A 15,986-nucleotide genomic window follows, 5' to 3' on the forward strand; every position below is an offset into this window, starting at 1 on the left:
GTTTTAGCTCTTCACTAATAAGGTGGAAAAATGCTGGCTTTCGGTGATTTCCTTGTTTTTTTTCAGCACAGAGGAGCTGCAGGATCAGAGGAGCTGCAAGAACAGAGGAGCTGCATGAACAGAGGAGATGCAGGAATAGAGGAGCTGAAGCGCAGGAGGGCTCTGGCACAATGTACCTTCAGGGACATGATCTCAGACCTGTATGTGCGAATGTAACCCAAGCTGGCAGGCTATGGTGGGAAGATGCCCTTTGTCGTGACCTGGGCACAGGGCACTAGGACCCTGGACCAGACTGGTGGGGAGGGGGACAAGGAATCGGACACCACTTCCGGTCAAGGGGTGGGGGACGGCAGAAAGGGAAGACCAGGGATGAGGCAGGACATATGAGCTTACACTGCACGACAAGAATAAAGGTACCTGACTCCCGAAACCGACTCCTGTTGTGCTTCACGATCAAGATACGACAACTGGCGACGAAGGTGGCAGAATCGGCGCGTGTGTTCATTGAGCCCCCAGGAGCGACAGAAAAGACGCCAGGAGCCCACCCTGGGTCAAGTGCAACGTTCCACGGAGCGGAGGAATGGCGCGGGAGCCCACCTCGGCCGCAACAACAACATTGAATAAAAGAAAGAAATGAGCAACCCGGCCGTGACTACAAGCCGGTAAGAAGATCAGCAGAAAGCGCGCGCGCGCGAGCAAACAAAAGGAAATCTCGCGTGAGATCTCGCAAGAAGAAGGCAGCAATCTTAGAGTCAGGCGAAAGTGGCCAATAAGCGCCGCGGAAGGCTGGCGGCCATCTTTGAGTCAGGCGGGAACTCACGAGGTCCCTGCGATCTCGCGAGACTTTGGCGGCCATTTTGAAACCAGGCAAAATCAGCCAATAAGAAGCGAGAAAGGCCCGGCGGCCATTTTAAGGTCAGGAAAGAAAGGAGAATAGAAGATAAAGTGAAAAAAAAGAGACAATAAGGATGAAAGAAGAAGACAAAGTGCATTAAAAAAACAAAGAGACAATAAGAAAGAAAAAAAAAGGAATAAAGCAATTTAAAGTAAAAAAACAAAAAACAACAAACAAGTAAAAGTGCGGAAACCGCAGACACAAAGCATAAAGAAGAAGAAAAGCTGTGCAAAACAAAGAGACAACAAGAATGAAAGTAGAAAAAAAAAAGTGTCACAGGCCGACAATGACTGAACAAGCGAGTGACAAACCCAGCGCTCAATACCGTAGACCCCTTCCATTCAACCTATCCGAACCACAAGTAGGCATCAGATGGGAGCGATGGGTTCGCAAGTTCGAACGATACATGCGCGCCACGGATGTAGCAGACGCTAAGCATCTGGATCTATTCCTAAACCTCGTAGGGGACGAAGTAGACGACCTACTAGTCACATTTCCTGATGACCAAACGGCAACATATAAAGGGCTAATAAAGTGCCTCTCAGACAGATTTGATCCGCAAAGAAACATTGATTTTGAAAGATAAACCTTCGCAATTGCATTTCAGCACACAGAAGAGTCCCTTGACGACTTTGCGACAAGACTGCGCAAATTGGTCACACACTGCGAATTTGACAAGTTTGACAACGAACAAGCAATTCCTTTGCGCATCATTGAGGGATGTCGGTCAATGGAATTCCGCACACGAATTCTGAAAGAGCCGACTTCGCTGGAGAAAATTCTAACGATGGCCAGGGCAGAAGCGAGGGCGACGGCGCAAGCAAAGCAGATGGAGCTGGGTAAAGAGAGGCGAATGGAACAAGCAAACCGCATGGTCTGAAGCAGCCGCATGAACAATTGGAAGAAAGAGAACAATGAGCAACCGCCAAGGAAACAACATGAAAAAACATTCTACAGATGCGGACTTGAGTTCCCACACACCGGCGCATGCCCTGCAATGGGTCAGACATGCAGAAAGTGCAACAGGAGCAATCATTTTGCAAGCGCGTGTTTGGGTACACAATTCAGAAGTGAGAGAGGACGACCTGGAAGACAACGGATGACGACAAACAGATATGCCAGGCACATGGACACGGCAAACCGCAGCTCGTCAACTGAATCTGATGGAGAAGCGGTGCAAGAGAACGTAGGACGACTATACTTGATGTCCGAAGTTGCTTCTGCAGATGAAGACAAAGGGCGAGAAAGCATCCACTTAATAGAGAAACATCAAGTAAAAAAGACAGCGACGGTGAAAATAGATGTGGGACAACACAAAACACGCTTCGTGTTAGACAGCGGCGCCACATGCAACATCATGTGTGTATCAGAATATGAAAAGATGGAAATAAAGCCGACACTAGTGCCATCCACGGTTGACGTATTCACGTGGGGATCGAAAAAACCAGTGATCAACATGGGGAAATTTACAGAGACACTTATATACAAGGACAGATCAAGCAAAGAAGACATACATGTACTGAAGGGTGACATTTCAGCACCATGCTTACTGAGTAACGTCACAGCGCAGATGATGGGCCTCCTCGCAATGACATGCCACATGTCAGAGAAGAAGAACATCCTGAGAGATTATCCAAGTATCCTACATGGACTAGGAAAACTAAAAGGACGGCAAATAACACTGCACATCAATGAAGCAGTAAAACCAGTAGCTCAACATCACAGATGAGTGCTGATACACTTGCTACCGCAAGTAGAGGAGGAAATACAAGCATTGCTAAGTCAGGACATCATAGAGCCGGCAGACGGACCAACGCCATGGGTGTCCCCTATAGTGGCAGTCCCAAAAAAGAACACATCCAAAATTCGCATCTGTGTAGACATGAGGATACCAAACACAGCAATTGAACGAGAAAGACACCCTGGACCACACCTAAACGACATGATCAGCTGCCTAACTGGCACATGCCGATTCTCAAAGCTGGACCTGTGCAAAGGATATCATCAGCTAGAGCTTGACCCACAGTCAAGGTACATTATGACATTCTCCACGCACATGGGTCTATTTCGCTACAAGCTGCTGAGTTTTGGCATCTCATCGGCGGCAGAAATATTTCAAGAAACAATACGGCAAGTCATAAGGCCGGTAAAAAACAGCCTCAACTACAGTGATGACATTTTGGTATTTGGTCGAACAGATGACGAGCATGACAAAGCATTGCGGGACATATGCTCTCAACTGAAACAGGCAGGTCTAATGCTGAACGAAGACAAGTGCGAAATAGGGAGAAACGAACTGGTGTTCTTCGGACACATCTTCTCTAAAAAAGGGATGCGACCAGATCGCAGCAAAGTGGAGACGCTGGAAAAAGCAAAACCTCCGAGCGACGTTGCAGAAGTGAGGTCATTCCTTGGGCTTGCCAGTTACTGTGCGAGATACATAAAAGACTTTGCCACGGTAAGCACAGCGCTGAGAGAACTAACAAAACAAGGCCATACATTCATGTGGACAGAAGACTGCAACAAAGCATTTGAGGCCATCAGACATGCAGTGATAGCGGTGGACCATCTTGCGTACTTCGATCCCCTGCTGGGCACAGAATTGACGGTGGACGCCAGCCCGTTGGGGCTAGGAGCGATCCTGGCACAACATAGGCCAGGTAAAGAGTCCCCAAGAAATATAGTGGCATACGCAAGCAAAAGCCTGTCCGAAATTGAGAGGGCATACTCACAGCCAGAAAAAGAAAGCCTCGCAGTAGTATGGGCATGTGAACACTATCACATGTTCATATATGGGAAACCATTCACCATTATAACGGATCATCAGGCCATATTAACGATCTATGGAAATCCCAACGCGAAAATACCACCTAGAATCGAGAGATGGGGCATAAGGCTGATGGACTACAACTTCAAGACCGTGCACAAACCAGGGAAAGAACATAACCCGGCGGACTACATGTCGCGGCACCCTTTGCCACAGACAACTGAGACAACATCAATAGCGGAGGAATACCTGAACTTTGTACTAAAACAAAACACTCCAGCATCAATAACGATGGCAGAGTTGGAGCTCGAAACAGAGAGGGACGCCACAATGCAGGCGGTCAAAATGGTAACTAGACAACAGAGATGGAGGCATGTCAACAACAACAGCATCATGGAAATTGGAGTGATCAAAGAGGAAATGCTGGCATTCAAAAAGATTCACGAAGAGCTATCAGAGACCAAAAATTGAATAATAATGCGAGGAACAAGAATAGTGATGCCAAGAGCTCTGCGGAGACAGACTGTAAACTTGGCGCACGAATCACCCAGAGGCATGGTGGCAACAAAGAAACTGCTACTGGAGAAAGTGTGGTTCCCGGGTTTGGACAATATGGTGGAGGCCACCGTCACAAACTGCCACATCTGCCAAACGACGGGGCAGCCAGCAAAACCGGAACCACTACAAATGTCAGAATTCCCGCGGGCAGTGTGGACCGAACTGGCAGCAGACTTCTACGGGCCTCTGGAAACGGGAAATTACCTGCTTGTGATAATTGATGAATTCTCCAGGTTTCCCATCGTGCGACAAGTATCGTCAACATCAGCAAGCGCAACGCTGCCTACTCTGGACGACGTATTTGCGGCGTGGGGCTCCCCACAAACACTAAAGACAGACAATGGCCCGCCATTCTCAGGGGAATTATTTCGAAAATTTATGGACTATTTAGGGATCCACCACAGGAAAATAACGCCTCTGTGGCCACAAGCAAATGGCATGGTGGAAAGATTCATGGGAAACATAAAGAAGGCTGTCCAAAGAGCAAAGCTAGCACAGATATCAATAGGACAGGCTCTGTGTCAAGTACTAAGGGACTATCGGAACACCCCTCACAGCTCCACAGGACGGTGTCCCGCCGAGCTAGTTCTGGGCAGATCAAGCAGGACGAGGCTACCACAGATGGAAGCAACAACAATGCCAGAGCACAGCAGCATCGCCATCAAAGCCCAAGAGGCCAAGGAGAAAATGAAGGCATATGCCGATGCAAGGAGACATGCCACTCCTGCGCACCTCAAGCAAGGCGATATTGTGGTGGTGCGGCAGCTAAGAAAATCGGACAGCCCGTTCTCAAAGGAGCCGTTGACGGTGACCGAGCTATAGGGGCCCATGATAACAGCATCAGCAGGACGTTACCATATCACACGAAACAGCTCACACTTCAAGGAACTCAAGATCATGGACGAAGACGGAAGAGATGTCGCAACAGGATACGCAGGCATGAGACAGGATGAGGACGAGCAGACGGACAAAGGAGAAACACGCCGAAGAAGAGAGGGCAAAAGACCAAAGAGACTGATTGAAGAAATGTAAGGAGGGCACTCTCTCTCTCTCTACAACTATTTGGCATCAACCATTTCTCTGTCATTTTCTGCAACAAAGGGGGAGATGTCGTGACCTGGGCACAGGGCACTAGGACCATGGACCCGACTGGTGGGGAGGGGGACAAGGAACCGGACACCACTTCCAGTCAAGGCCCTGCAGCCCTGGAGCCCTGCAGCCCTGGAGCCCTGGAGCCCTGCAGGCCCGGAGCCCTGCAGGCCCGGAGCCCTGCAGGCCCGGAGCCCTGCAGCCCCGGAGCCCTGCAGCCCCGGAGCCCTGCAGGCCCAGAGCCCTGCAGCCCCAGAACCCTGCAGCCCCGGAGCCCTGCAGGCCCGGAGCCCTGCAGGCCAGGAGCCCTGCAGCCCCGGAGCCCTGCAGCCCTGGAGCCCTGCAGCCCCTGAGCCCTGCAGCCACGGAGCCCTGCGTGGGCAGGCGGCAACCCTAGCGCGAAGGCTCGGGGTTGGACAGATGGGAGTCCTTTCAGTCCCGTCCATCTGGTTGCACCTCTCCCCTCGGCCATCTGGTCGCGCGCAATGCTTTCCAACGGGGCGACCAGATGGCCGGGCCAGCCTGGAAGTCCCGATGAGGGTCCATTCGCCTCACGGATCCCAGCCAGGGCTCCAGGAGGCCGGGCGCGTCCGCGCCTAGGGTCCCCTCCGTCACTCGGAGCGCGAGGGTTACAAGAAAGGTGGGTAGCCTTCCTCCGGATTAGTAGGGGCAGGGTATGCCGGGACACCCCTCCTGGGGATGGCGGTTCTCAGGCGGGGACCAGATGGGCCAAGCCCGGACGACACTTCCCCGGGGCGTCCGGTGCTCCCTCCTCCAGCCCGCGGCGAGGCAAAGTGCCCAGGACGGGCTCCATGGGTCCCCCGGGCGTCCACCGAGGCCTGCAGCCCGAAAGCCATGCAGCCCTGGAGCCCTTCAGCCCGGAGCCCTGGAGCCCTGCAGGCCCGGAGCCCTGCAGGCCCGGAGCCCTGCAGGCCCAGAGCCCTGCAGCCCCGGAGCCCTGCAGCCCCGGAGCCCTGCAGGCCCGGAGCCCTGCAGCCCCGGAGCCCTGCAGGCCCGGAGCCCTGCAGGCCCGGAGCCCTGCAGCCCTGGAGCCCTGCAGCCCCGGAGCCCTGGAGCCCTGCAGGCCCGGAGCCCTGCAGGCCCGGAGCCCTGCAGGCCCAGAGCCCTGCAGGCCCAGAGCCCTGCAGCCCCGGAGCCCTGCAGGCCCGGAGCCCTGCAGCCCTGGAGCCCTGCAGCCCCGGAGCCCTGCAGCCACGGAGCCCTGCAGCCACGGAGCCCTGCGTGGGCAGGCGGGAACCATAGCACAAAGGCTCGGGGTTGGACAGATGGGAGTCCTTTCAGTCCCGTCCATCTGGTTGCACCTCCCCCATCGGCAATCTGGTCACGCGCAATGCTTTCCAACGGGGCGACCAGATGGCCGGGCCAGCCTAGAAGTCCCGATGAGGGTCCATTCGCCTCGCGGATCCCTGCCAGGGCTCCAGGAGGCCGGGCGCGTCCGCGCCTAGGGTCCCCTCCGTCACTCGGAGCGCGAGGGTTATAAGAAAGGTGGATAGCCTTCCTCCGGATTAGTAGGGGCAGGGTATGCCGGGACACCCCTCCCGGGGATGGCGGTTCTCAGGCGGGGACCAGATGGGCCAAGCCCGGACGACACTTCCCCGGGGCGTCCGGTGCTCCCTCCTCCAGCCCGCGGCGAGGCAAAGTGCCCAGGACGGGCTCCATGGGTCCCCCGGGCGTCCACCGAGGCCAGCAGCCCCAAAGCCCTGCAGCCCTGGAGCCCTTCAGCCCGGAGCCCTGGAGCCCTGCAGGCCCGGAGCCCTGCAGGCCCGGAGCCCTGCAGCCCCGGAGCCCTGCAGCCCCGGAGCCCTGCAGGCCCAGAGCCCTGCAGCCCGGAGCCCTGCAGCCCCGGAGCCCTGCAGGCCCGGAGCCCTGCAGGCCCGGAGCCCTGCAGCCCTGGAGCCCTGCAGCCCTGGAGCCCTGGAGCCCGGCAGGCCCGGAGCCCTGCAGGCCCGGAGCCCTGCAGGCCCAGAGCCCTGCAGCCCCGGAGCCCTGCAGCCCCGGAGCCCTGCAGTCCTGGAGCCCTGCAGCCCTGGAGCCCTGGAGCCCTGCAGGCCCGGAGCCCTGCAGGCCCGGAGCCCTGCAGGCCCGGAGCCCTGCAGCCCCGGAGCCCTGCAGCCCCGGAGCCCTGCAGGCCCAGAGCCCTGCAGCCCCAGAACCCTGCAGCCCCGGAGCCCTGCAGGCCCGGAGCCCTGCAGGCCCGGAGCCCTGCAGCCCCGGAGCCCTGCAGCCCTGGAGCCCTGCAGCCCCTGAGCCCTGCAGCCACGGAGCCCTGCGTGGGCAGGCGGCAACCGTAGCGCGAAGGCTCGGGGATGGACAGATGGGAGTCCTTTCAGTCCCGTCCATCTGGTTGCACCTCTCCCCTCGACCATCTGGTCGCGCGCAATGCTTTCCAACGGGGCGACCAGATGGCCGGGCCAGCCTGGAAGTCCCGATGAGGGTCCATTCGCCTCACGGATCCCAGCCAGGGCTCCAGGAGGCCGGGCGCGTCCGCGCCTAGGGTCCCCTCCGTCACTCGGAGCGCGTGGGTTACAAGAAAGGTGGGTAGCCTTCCTCCGGATTAGTAGGGGCAGGGTATGCCGGGACACCCCTCCTGGGGATGGCGGTTCTCAGGCGGGGACCAGATGGGCCAAGCCCGGACGACACTTCCCCGGGGCGTCCGGTGCTCCCTCCTCCAGCCCGCGGCGAGGCAAAGTGCCCAGGACGGGCTCCATGGGTCCCCCGGGCGTCCACCGAGGCCTGCAGCCCCAAAGCCCTGCAGCCCTGGAGCCCTTCAGCCCGGAGCCCTGGAGCCCTGCAGGCCCGGAGCCCTGCAGGCCCGGAGCCCTGCAGGCCCGGAGCCCTGCAGCCCCGGAGACCTGCAGGCCCAGAGCCCTGCAGCCCCGGAGCCCTGCAGCCCCGGAGCCCTGCAGGCCCGGAGCCCTGCAGCCCCGGAGCCCTGCAGGCCCGGAGCCCTGCAGGCCCGGAGCCCTGCAGCCCTGGAGCCCTGCAGCCCCGGAGCCCTGGAGCCCTGCAGCCCCGGAGCCCTGGAGCCCTGCAGGCCCGGAGCCCTGCAGGCCCGGAGCCCTGCAGGCCCAGAGCCCTGCAGGCCCAGAGCCCTGCAGGCCCAGAGCCCTGCAGCCCCGGAGCCCTGCAGGCCCGGAGCCCTGCAGCCCCGGAGCCCTGCAGCCCCGGAGCCCTGCAGCCACGGAGCCCTGCAGCCACGGAGCCCTGCGTGGGCAGGCGGGAACCCTAGCACGAAGGCTCGGGGTTGGACAGATGGGAGTCCTTTCAGTCCCGTCCATCTGGTTGCACCTCCCCCATCGGCCATCTGGTCACGCGCAATGCTTTCCAACGGGGCGACCAGATGGCCGGGCGAGCCTAGAAGTCCCGATGAGGGTCCATTCGCCTCGCGGATCCCTGCCAGGGCTCCAGGAGGCCGGGTGCGTCCGCACCTAGGGTCCCCTCCGTCACTCGGAGCGCGAGGGTTATAAGAAAGGTGGATAGCCTTCCTCCGGATTAGTAGGGGCAGGGTATGCCGGGACACCCCTCCCGGGGATGGCGGTTCTCAGGCGGGGACCAGATGGGCCAAGCCCGGACGACACTTCCCCGGGGCGTCCGGTGCTCCCTCCTCCAGCCCGCGGCGAGGCAAAGTGCCCAGGACGGGCTCCATGGGTCCCCCGGGCATCCACCGAGGCCAGCAGCCCCAAAGCCCTGCAGCCCTGGAGCCCTTCAGCCCGGAGCCCTGGAGCCCTGCAGGCCCGGAGCCCTGCAGGCCCGGAGCCCTGCAGCCCCGGAGCCCTGCAGCCCCGGAGCCCTGCAGGCCCAGAGCCCTGCAGCCCCGGAGCCCTGCAGCCCCGGAGCCCTGCAGGCCCGGAGCCCTGCAGGCCCGGAGCCCTGCAGCCCTGGAGCCCTGCAGCCCTGGAGCCCTGGAGCTCTGCAGGCCCGGAGCCCTGCAGGCCCGGAGCCCTGCAGGCCCAGAGCCCTGCAGCCCCGGAGCCCTGCAGCCCCGGAGCCCTGCAGGCCCGGAGCCCTGCAGGCCCAGAGCCCTGCAGGCCCGGAGCCCTGCAGCCCTGGAGCCCTGCAGCCCTGGAGCCCTGCAGGCCCGGAGCCCTGCAGGCCCGGAGCCCTGCAGGCCCGGAGCCCTGCAGCCCCGGAGCCCTGCAGCCCCGGAGCCCTGCAGGCCCAGAGCCCTGCAGCCCCAGAACCCTGCAGCCCCGGAGCCCTGCAGGCCCGGAGCCCTGCAGGCCCGGAGCCCTGCAGCCCCGGAGCCCTGCAGCCCTGGAGCCCTGCAGCCACGGAGCCCTGCAGCCACGGAGCCCTGCGTGGGCAGGCGGCAACCCTAGCGCGAAGGCTCGGGGTTGGACAGATGGGAGTCCTTTCAGTCCCGTCCATCTGGTTGCACCTCTCCCCTCGGCCATTTGGTCGCGCGCAATGCTTTCCAACGGGGCGACCAGATGGCCGGGCCAGCCTGGAAGTCCCGATGAGGGTCCATTCGCCTCACGGATCCCAGCCAGGGCTCCAGGAGGCCGGGCGCATCCGCGCCTAGGGTCCCCTCCGTCACTCGGAGCGCGAGGGTTACAAGAAAGGTGGGTAGCCTTCCTCCGGATTAGTAGGGGCAGGGTATGCCGGGACACCCCTCCTGGGGATGGCGGTTCTCAGGCGGGGACCAGATGGGTCAAGCCCGGACGACACTTCCCCGGGGCGTCCGGTGCTCCCTCCTCCAGCCCGCGGCGAGGCAAAGTGCCCAGGACGGGCTCCATGGGTCACCCGGGCGTCCACCGAGGCCTGCAGCCCCAAAGCCCTGCAGCCCTGGAGCCCTTCAGCCCGGAGCCCTGGAGCCCTGCATGCCCGGAGCCCTGCAGCCCCGGAGCCCTGCAGGCCCAGAGCCCTGCAGCCCCGGAGCCCTGCAGCCCCGGAGCCCTGCAGGCCCGGAGCCCTGCAGCCCCGGAGCCCTGCAGGCCCGGAGCCCTGCAGCCCTGGAGCCCTGCAGCCCCGGAGCCCTGGAGCCCTGCAGGCCCGGAGTCCTGCAGGCCCAGAGCCCTGCAGGCCCAGAGCCCTGCAGCCCCGGAGCCCTGCAGGCCCGGAGCCCTGCAGCCCTGGAGCCCTGCAGCCCCGGAGCCCTGCAGCCACGGAGCCCTGCAGCCACGGAGCCCTGCGTGGGCAGGCGGGAACCCTAGCACGAAGGCTCGGGGTTGGACAGATGGGAGTCCTTTCAGTCCCGTCCATCTGGTTGCACCTCCCCCATCGGCCATCTGGTCACGCGCAATGCTTTCCAACGGGGCGACCAGATGGCCGGGCCAGCCTAGAAGTCCCGATGAGGGTCCATTCGCCTCGCGGATCCCTGCCAGGGCTCCAGGAGGCCGGGCGCGTCCGCGCCTAGGGTCCCCTCCGTCACTCGGAGCGCGAGGGTTATGAGAAAGGTGGATAGCCTTCCTCCGGATTAGTAGGGGCAGGGTATGCCGGGACACCCCTCCTGGGGATGGAGGTTCTCAGGCGGGGACCAGATGGGCCAAGCCCGGACGACACTTCCCTGGGGCGTCCGGTGCTCCCTCCTCCAGCCCGCGGCGAGGCAAAGTGCCCAGGACGGGCTCCATGGGTCCCCCGGGCGTCCACCGAGGCCTGCAGCCCCAAAGCCCTGCAGCCCTGGAGCCCTTCAGCCCGGAGCCCTGGAGCCCTGCAGGCCCGGGGCCCTGCAGGCCCGGAGCCCTGCATGCCCGGAGCCCTGCAGCCCCGGAGCCCTGCAGGCCCAGAGCCCTGCAGCCCCAGAGCCCTGCAGCCCCGGAGCCCTGCAGGCCCGGAGCCCTGCAGCCCCGGAGCCCTGCAGCCCCGGAGCCCTGCAGGCCCGGAGCCCTGCAGGCCCGGAGCCCTGCAGCCCTGGAGCCCTGCAGCCCCGGAGCCCTGGAGCCCTGCAGGCCCGGAGCCCTGCAGGCCCGGAGCCTTGCAGCCCCGGAGCCCTGCAGCCCTTGAGCCCTGCAGGCCCGGAGCCCTGCAGGCCCGGAGCCCTGCAGCCCTGGAGCCCTGCAGCCCCGGAGCCCTGCAGCCACGGAGCCCTGCGTGGGCAGGCGGGAACCCTAGCGCGAAGGCTCGGGGTTGGACAGATGGGAGTCCTTTCAGTCCCGTCCATCTGGTTGCACCTCTCCCCTCGGCCATCTGGTCGCGTGCAATACTTTCCAACGGGGCGACCAGATGGCCGGGCCAGCCTGGAAGTCCCGATGAGGGTCCATTCGCCTCGCGGATCCCAGCCAGGGCTCCAGGAGGCCGGGCGCGTCCGCGCCTAGGGTCCCCTCCGTCACTCGGAGCGCGAGGGTTACAAGAAAGGTGGGTAGCCTTCCTCCGGATTAGTAGGGGCAGGGTATGCCGGGACACCCCTCCTGGGGATTGCGGTTCTCAGGCGGGGACCAGATGGGCCAAGCCCGGACGACACTTCCCCCGGGGCGTCGGGTGCTTCCTCCTCCAGCCCGCGGCGAGGCAAAGTGCCCAGGACGGGCTCCATGGGTCCCCCGGGCGTCCCCCGAGGCCTGCAGCCCAAAAGCCCTGCAGCTCTGGAGCCCTTCAACCCGGAGCCCTGGAGCCCTGCAGGACCGGAGCCCTGCAGGCCCGGAGCCCTGCAGCCCCGGAGCCCTGCAGCCACGGAGCCCTGCAGCCACGGAGCCTGCGTGGGCAGGCAGGAACCCTAGCGCGAAGGCTCGGGGTTGGACAGATGGGAGTCCTTTCAGTCCCGTCCATCTGGTTGCACCTCTCCCCTCGGCCATCTGGTCGCGCGCAATGCTTTCCAATGGGGCGACCAGATGGCCGGGCCGGCCTGGAAGTCCCGATGAGGGTCCATTCGCCTCGCGGATCCCAGCCAGGGCTCCAGGAGGCCGGGCGCGTCCGCGCCTAGGGTCCCCTCCGTCACTCGGAGCGCGAGGGTTACAAGAAAGGTGTTAGACCTGGCGATTTCTGGTTGGCTAAGGCTTGCGCCAAAGCCAGGCAGAAACCACCACTCTAGTCAGGGCTGGGGAGTTACACGCCAAAGATAACCCCTGCTCAACCCCTTGGTAGCTTGGCACGAGCAGTCAGGCTTATCTCTGAGGCGATGTGTAAAGCGTTTGCGCGCGCACCCAGCAACAACACCCAAGGCCCACCACAAAGGAAACTCCACACAAGGTATTCTATAAAAATAGCCTTTGTATTATACACAACACATTAGATAAAAACACACACTCTACAATGTGCCAACAGGCACGGGCAGAATTTACAAGGGATTATATATATAGGGGACAGGGCCACCTGGACCGCTGTCCGGAATTAGCACTCTTAGAACATAGGAATAATACTGTAGTATAAAATAACATATGTAGCACACAACCAGTAACTACTGGTAACCAGAAAGTACCACCTACGCAACCCTAACCACCTTAGGAAAATATTGCGCAGGGAATCAGGACCTCACTAGCACCACCTGTGTTAGGGAGAAAACAACCACCTAAGTATCACAATACCTGTAGGGGTCTAAGCACATAAACACATGATGCATAACATTCAGAGGTGTAAAGCAAAGCACATGACGCATAACCACATTCAGAGGTGCAGAAAAGGTACAATGGCGCCAAAACTCACATTAGCCACTACTGTGGCAGTCCCTGGGCCAACTGGCCTTGACGGGGCTAGGACGCCCGGCGTCCAACAAAGTCAGGGGCAAGACTGCGCACGCAGTCAGGGCAAAGCGCAAAGTCACTGCGCACAACCTACACGTTGCAGCTGCCCACGAAGTGCTGGGCAGCTGTGGCACTGAACTTGGGCACCACTGTGCCTGTACATCAATTGTGGCATACGCTGGAGCCCCTCTGGGCTCTGAACTACTATGCCCCTTGGGAGCCTCGTGGGCTCGAGAAAAAGGATGTGCCCAAAAAAAGTTGGAGCGGCCCGCTGCCTTCCGGGGCCGCTCTGATCGCAAAGAAAGGTGCCCCCAGACGTTGGAGTCCCTCGGGACTCTAAGCAACACTGTCCCCAACTTGGGAGCGACCTCGCGCTTCCAAACAAATATGCCCCCACAATGGATTGGAGCCCATCAACGTTGGGACGGCCCGCTGCCTTCCGGGGCCGCCCGACACTTGGAATGCCTTGGTGCCTTGCTCCGGCACAACAGAAATGCCCCCGCAGGTGGAGCCTCACTCGGGTCTAGAAGCACTGCCCCAGACGTCGGAGTCCCACACGGGGGACTCTTTGGGATGCGGGCCTCGTCCTTGGAGCGCACTCGCGCTCCCAGCCAGTGCGCGCACGGAGTCCCACCCCAGCCCTACCGCACTCACCGGGCTGGGACTTGGTGACTCCCGCGTCGCCTCTGTTCTCTTGGTGCCCTTCTCCTCAGGAGTGCCCCGGGCGCAGGGTAGGCTCCTGCCTGCTCCGGGGCTCAAATTAGCCGCGCGTGTTCGGTGGGAGGCGGGGTAGGCTCCCGCCCTCCTACTTCCGTTTCCTGTTGTCCCGGAGACCCGCCCCCGGCCCGCCTGACTTCCTGGTCGGGCGCCGGAGGGCGATTCGCGGACAAATGCCGGGTGGGCACCGGCGCTTTTTAAAATGCTATAAATCGAGGTGGGCACTCGATAGGGCGGCATTGTCCCGGGCAGGGTGGGCACCTGCCAGGGGACCTCAGGATCGGCCCAGAACGGGGCAAATGCCGGGTGGGCACCGGCTTTGAGAAATAAAGCGCTCTGAGCGCTAAAAGGCAATTACAAGCGCTTCCAGGTGCTTGAGGGACAAATAAAGCGCTCCCAGCGCTTTGGCAAATTAAAGCGCTCCCAGGTGCTTTGGGGAGCAGGAAAGTACCAAAGTCCAGCAATGTTCTTCCCTGCATGCAGCAGGGCAGGGGTGGGGGGCAAGGCTGGACCCAGAGCCAGCTCACTGGGCCTCCAGGCAGGGAGGTAGTCCAGGTGGCGGTCCTCTGGTCCAGCAGCAGCAGCAGCCCCCCTCAGGTAAGATCCTGGCAGAGAACAATTTCTGTGGGGACACAGCCCCATTTTTATACAGGCAGACCCTTTGTTCTGGGTTCAGGGTGAGGGGGAAAACCAGTCGCAGCTGGTTGGGGAGCACCCTTGATGTGCTCAGCCCCTCACTCTATTCACTGGCAGGGCTAGGGTCGTCAGTCGCACCACAGGGGGCGGGGCCAGCATTGTGTGTGGAAAACCCTGTCCTATTCAGGACCCAGGTGTACTCCTCCCACCCATCTAGCTGCTGATCTCCCCATTCACCACTGGGTGACTCATCCTGACTCTGGGGAATCCCTAGCCCGTCACATGACACGACCAGCCAATCACGCGACAGACACACTGCACACAGAAGTGCCCACTTCTAGAAGTGGCACTTCCACACTAGGTACATGCACGCCGCACACATCATCGCGCAGCATTCACTCCCACGAGTCCGCACATACCAAACTTGGGCCTGCACACCCCACGCATCAGGAACTACTAGGGACACATACACTCCCCATGCATTCCTATGGGAGGGCAGGCCTATCTCACCACATGCACTCAGAGCACGCACGCACTTTACCCTGGGACACAGGGAAAGTGCGCAGAGACCAAAAAAATTACCACACCAAGTCACCAATAAAAAGCAAAAAGTTCAGGGGTGAACCTGCCAGAAGGGCCAAGTCCAACAAAAGGTGGGTAGCCTTCCTCCGGATTAGTAGGGGCAGGGTATGCCGGGACACCCCTCCTGGGGATTGCGGTTCTCAGGCGGGGACCAGATGGGCCAAGCCCGGACGACACTTCCCCCGGGGCGTCGGGTGCTTCCTCCTCCAGCCCGCGGCGAGGCAAAGTGCCCAGGACGGGCTCCATGGGTCCCCCGGGCGTCCCCCGAGGCCTGCAGCCCCAAAGCCCTGCAGCCCTGGAGCCCTTCAGCCCGGAGCCCTGGAGCCCTGCAGGCCCGGAGCCCTGCAGCCCTGGAGCCCTGCAGCCCCTGAGCCCTGCAGCCACGGAGCCCTGCATGGGCAGGCAGGAACCCTAGCGCGAAGGCTCGGGGTTGGACAGATGGGAGTCCTTTTAGTCCCGTCCATCTGGTTGCACCTCTCCCCTCGGCCATCTGGTCGCGCGCAATGCTTTCCAATGGGGCGACCAGATGGCCGGGCCGGCCTGGAAGTCCCGATGAGGGTCCATACGCCTCGCGGATCCCAGCCAGGGCTCCAGGAGGCCGGGCGCGTCCGCGCCTAGGGTCCCCTCCGTCACTCGGAGCGCGAGGGTTACAAGAAAGGGGGGTAGCCTTCCTCCGGATTAGTATGGGCAGGGTATGCCGGAAGACCCCTCCGGGGCTGGCGGTTCTTTGCCGTGGACCAGATGGGCTACGCCCGGGCAACATCCTCCCAGGCTTCACTCCTCCGGCCCGCGGCGTGGCAAGGTGCCCAGGGACGGGCTCCACGGGTCCCGGGCAGTCCTACCCCCGGGGCGCCCGGGCCCGAGAGCTCCGTCGGTCCTCCCCGTGCCCGAGTCCCAGCCGCTGTCCCCCAGCCCCCGGGAAGCAGAGAGCCCACCGAGCCCATGGTTCAGGCGGGAGCCCTACCGCTATGTAGCCTTCCTTTGGATTACTAGGAAAAGGGTACTCTGGGACCCCTCTCGGTCCTCAGCCGGCAGCTGGACGGGTCCGGATGCTGCCCCGGTCCTGTCCCGGGGACTGCCGCCTGGCAGGGTGCCCGGGACAAGGGGT

This window comes from Triturus cristatus, chromosome 8 (genome assembly GCF_964204655.1).
Source record: "Triturus cristatus chromosome 8, aTriCri1.1, whole genome shotgun sequence".
In the NCBI taxonomy this organism is placed as follows: Eukaryota; Metazoa; Chordata; class Amphibia; order Caudata; family Salamandridae; genus Triturus; species Triturus cristatus.